Below are 5289 nucleotides of genomic sequence, written 5' to 3'. Positions count from 1 at the left end.
AAGTTGTAATTCCCAAGGTTTGGCGAATTTTGCATGCCTCCGCACAGGAAAATTGTTCAGGTCGCTCAACTTGGTCGATTTGCACCGTCAAAACGCGATTTCCAGAGTTGACTATTAGAAAAAACAAGATGGCCGCTCTTCCCTTTTCCCTGCCCGGGGAATAAACTTTTTAATTTTCGAGCCACCCCGCCGAAAAGCCGAATTAGCGTGATTACTTCTTGCGGATACCCCACCCGAGTGTGCCGGTGCAAATTTGAACCCCGTCACTGTTATATTTTGGCGGTAATCGACGATTTTTAGTGAAATTATGACGTCACTTTTGCACCAAAAAGTTGTAGTTCCCAAGGCTTGGCGAATTTTGCAGGCCTCCACACAGGAAAGTTGTTCAGGATGCTCAACTTGGTCGATTTGCACCGTCGAAACGCGATTTCCAGAGTTGACTATTAGAAAAACAAGATGGCCGCTCTTCCCTTTTCCCTGCTCGGGGAATAAACTTTTTATTTTTCGAGCCACCCCGAAAAGCCGTATTGGCATGATTACTTCTTGCGGATACCCCACCCGAGTGTGCCGGTGCAAATTTGAACCCCGTCACTGTTATATTTTTGCGGTAATCGACGATTTTTGGTCAAACTATGACGTCACTTTTGCACCAAAAAGTTGTAATTCCCAAGGTTTTGCGAATTTTGCATGCCTCCACACAAGGAAGTTGTTCAGGATGCTCAACTTGGTCGATTTGCACCGTCTAAAATGTAAAAGAGTGAAAACACTCGTTTTGTACCACTCTTGCAAAGAGCCATACTTTTTATGGCGGACAACTCTTTTTAAGAGTGAAAGACGGGTACATTCAACTCGATTTAGAGTGAAAGTCGTTCCAATGTATCTCAAAAAGATTGAGACAGATTGACTTTCACTCCCAAAAAAGTGAAACTTACACCACTCGGGACAAGAGAGTGAAACGGTCACTTTTTTTACATAGAGAGTTTATTTAGTGAAGTATAGGCAATATGCTGCAGGATTTGCATAGACATTGTATAGTGGATACCATAGAGCTGTATTTCTATGTAGTGGTGGCATCCCTAGTGGACGGGGGGGGGGGGGGGGGGTAATACGTCTACACTCTAAATTACAGAGATTTAAATTTAAATCTTTTATAGGATTAAAATTAAAATAAATCCTAAAGATTTATTTTTAGTCCAAATCGATTTAATAAATCAACAATTATCCGGAGAGTCTATTTTGTTTTTCAATCCTCCGAACGATTAAAAAAGGACGCCAACTTTATGGACAGTGGACCAATCAGCGTGACGCGATTTCGTGACGTATTGCACGAACGTACAACTCAAAACTTTGTCGGCAGCCATTAAAATAAACCGACTGTGTGTGCGCTGCTAGCTACTAGTACTACTGCTGTCTGCTGCATGCTAAACGCGCACGTTCAATTACAAATGTAAACGTACATGAACGATGATCAGTCATTCATAGCAAAGATCGTATAGCGCCGCGTAGCGGCGCTATACGATCTTTGATTCATAGTCACACAAGTTTCTTCGGTCAGAACAGTCGGCAGTAAGGAGGCAAAACTTCAATATTATTTCCTGAGGTAGGTGAATCCAATCGTATGTAGGACGTAGTATATCGGATAGGATATGGATAGGTTTTTGCAATGATTGTTTACAGTTTACACGACGATCATGACCTGTGGTAAAAATTATATCTCGACGAAATTATGTTAATGTTATACATTTTATACAACGTCCACGTATATTTTGGTGTTGTATTAAAGTCAGTGTGAACATCGTTGTTTTAACTAAATAAACCAAACATTAACCATTCCATGGAGAAACGTTATCATGTCCATGGCCATGACCATACTCCGCATAGACAGAGACAACGAACTTGAAGAGTAAAAGAGTGAATTTAAGACCGATTTTCACTCAGTTTCCCCCACCAAGTTCATTTTTTCCCAGCGACGACGGCGGACCAGATTTCAGCTCCCCGTTGCATAGGCCCTATACTCTCTCTACAGTTCACGAACGGAAGTGTTTTACTGTTTGGTGTTGCTTTTGAGTTTTGTTGGTCACCCAACATGATAATTAATATATGTAGATAGGGCAATATTTTACAACAGAAACGTGTCTAATTTATAGACTCTGTGCTCTAAAAATGAAGAAAGAACGATTTCGATAGGCTAGCAAATTTAAATTAGTAAGAGAATCATGTTTCTTTTTAATAACATATCTTGAGTGAACCCATAGTGGTATTGTTTTGCAGAATAAATAATTTAAGAAAATTTAGTCTTAAATCCTAGAAAATATAATGCACAGATTTTTTGCGAGTCGAAAAAAACAAAACATGACACAATTTTGTTGGACCAAATTGTCTCTAGTTAAAGCTTTGTTTGAAGTTCCATAGGCTACTACTAAAACTCTTCATAATAATGTGAGGTTTTCTTAATTTTTATCGTCTGAATGTTTCCATTTTTCAGGTGACCTGTCTTCCTTCTGATCGCTGTTTACAGTTTTCTTCGTTCAGACAAAGTCAAGAGATTTCAATTGTATCTGATGCAAATTCCAACGTTAATAATAGTCAGATCAAGCTGGTAAGCATGTCTTGTGTTTTTTCGTTGATATATTATTCCCATGTAATACAATTAAGATACAATTAAAATTTTGCATTTGTTGGCATGGTTGCTAAGGAAAGTAATACTTTTACGATATGGTGGGAGATATAACTTAATACAAAACTGTTTTTAAAAACGAGTGGTTTGTTTGCATATGGCCACCTGAGCCCTATTGCAAGAGCCTCAATAACATAAACTAGAAAATAGAGACTGACATGTTTTTTTATATTCAACGATTGTGTGCTGGTCAACAGAAAAACAACCGTAAATTACAGTGACATATACTTTACATTTAGTTAATGCTACCATTTTCCATGGTAATGATGTGGAGGGTTTGTTAACACTAACAGTCGTCTGGATGTTTTCATGTTTCAGGTGACCTTTGTTCCTTAGTGTTTGCTGTTTATAGTTTCCTTCATCCAGTGTAGAAGTCAAGAGGTTTCAATTGTAGCTGTTGAGGTTCAGAACATTATTCAGAACAAGCTGGTAAGTACTATTCCCCTAGATGGAGGTTGTTTAAAATTATGTTTCCTTTACTGAAATGTAACAGTGGTCCATTTCACTAAGCAATAACATTCATTGCAAGACAAATTGTCAGTATTACCATGCTAATTTGTAATGTGACATCACACTTTACTTAGCAACTGCGATTGATTTGCAGCTAAAATCAAACTTAGCTCTTTGTGAAACCTGGGCCTACTAATTCCACTTTAAGCCACAATGTTATTTAAATCAACTCTATCAGAAAGAACTCACATTTATTTAGAACTTGATTTATTTGATGCAATTGCTTTTGCTATAAACAAGGAGTGAGTTTATAATAATATCATTTGAAAAACAATCACATATCCACGTTTGAGGGGCCCCTATAATAGCTGATAGCTGATAATTTGAAAGTATTTAATCTTGTCACATAAACATGCGGATTCCCCTATATCAAGGTCACATTCACATACAGGTCCAGGGTCACGTGTACATGTTTTTTATCATGGTTATGTCGACCAGGGACAGAATTCTTCAAAGACGTTTCTTTGGGACTTAAACAGCCCCCCCCCCCCCCTTTTTCCAAACCGGTCAAGAAAAAACTGTGGATTTCAAATGAGAACATTTCATTATCGCGAGCATGTTTTGTTTTTTCAAATACAGGAGGGGAGTAGCACTAGAGATACAGCAACCTGAACAACTTCCCTGAGAGAAAGCTGAAGCAGTTTGTCTTTTGTATGGATTGCATTCCCGTTAGTGTGGGGGGGGGGGGTCGTCAGTAGTTGAAACTTTTGATAAGTTCTTAAAATCCGTTATTTTGAGTGTGGGTCAGACTATTCTAAAAAACCAACAACTTTGGAGATCCTTGCTGCAATGAAATCCGGTTGGCCAACTGATATCAAACATAATTCACAAACCTAATTTGAAGTGGCATTCCCTTAGATACAGCATGCAGTTTTGCTTAAAATAAATAATTTGTAGGAGAAAGGTAGTGCATCAGTTAATTCAAAAGCATTTAACAAATTGTTTGTGGCAATATCTTTTTTTTAAACAAGTTATTTGAAATAAAGCTAGTGTCGTAACTAGACTGTCCATGTTCACCCTATCTAGGAAACAAACAAATTGTTTTGTTTTAAAACAAATCTCTCAAATGTGCCCAGAGGCTGTAAACAACTGGTTAACAACCACTCGAATCTTCTTAGAATATTTGAATGAAATTGCAGATTTAAACCTTGAGTGATAAACATGTAGCTACAAAATAGAACTTTTCATGTTTATGGACAACATAGGTCAAATGTATGTCGAGGTTTATTGTCGAAACTATGTGTATTATTTAACTTGTATATTTGAAAATAAAATTTTGAAGGCAAATATTTTAAAACTGTTGTTTTTACTTTGTTTTGTTTTTCCTGCTGGTTCAGAAATCGTGTTTACTGTTTTAATCCCAAGGAAGATTAGAAATGAATCCGAAAAGATTGCTAGCATCTAGGTTTAAATCATTCAATGGGTGAAGGTTAAATCTGTAAAGATTTGAAAAAATAAATCCACTGGGATTGATTTAATTAATCCTCCAAAGACTTAATTGTTTTAATCTTTTGAAAAATTAATTTTAAATCCACGCTGATTGGTCCCTAACGACAATCCTTGAAAGATTTAAAATTTAATCCTGTGGATTTAAATTTAAATCCTTGTAATTTAGAGTGTAGTATTCACAAAGCTGCTGTGAGGTTATTTTTAGCTGAGTGCGGACGTCATGTCTAATTGAATCACGTTATGGTAAACATCGCTGGTTCTATACTTATTGATACACAATCCCCAAATAGATTCCATTTGGAAACTACAAGATTGATCAGCGATGAGTATCGCTTCTTAAAGCAATAAGCCTGGAAGCTACTATCTGTCAAAGACGATTATATTCTCACTTGGTCTATCCCAACTTGCAAAACAAATCTTTAAAAGAAAATGGACTCTTGTTCATCGAAGTTTATTCGAATCTGAGAAACGATTCATGCACGAGTCATACACTCAGATTCTTATTGTTGATGACTGTTTGCAAATGCTGCTGTCATGATAATGTTGTACCAGCTGCCACTTCGCTAATGAAACGTTGATGATTAATCATGTTCTTTTGAAAATACCATGACAATTTTTTGAAGTTAACATCTATGTTTAGGATGAGTGGTTTA

General features: G+C 36.9%; 1 long non-coding RNA gene across 1 annotated transcript; it reads left to right on the top strand.

The window, feature by feature from the left end:
• Positions 1–1290: 1290 nt before the first annotated feature.
• LOC139939742 (uncharacterized) lies at positions 1291–4651 on the top strand. Its single transcript, XR_011786348.1, has 4 exons — positions 1291–1600; positions 2486–2599; positions 2996–3106; positions 3767–4651. It is a non-coding gene; the product is annotated as an uncharacterized lncRNA (long non-coding RNA).
• The last annotated feature ends 638 nt before the right edge of the window (positions 4652–5289 follow it).

This window comes from Asterias amurensis, chromosome 7 (assembly GCF_032118995.1).
Source record: "Asterias amurensis chromosome 7, ASM3211899v1".
Lineage (NCBI taxonomy): Eukaryota > Metazoa > Echinodermata > Asteroidea > Forcipulatida > Asteriidae > Asterias > Asterias amurensis.
The sequence above is the reverse complement of the archived record's forward strand: the minus strand, read 5'-3'. Positions and strand labels throughout refer to the sequence as shown.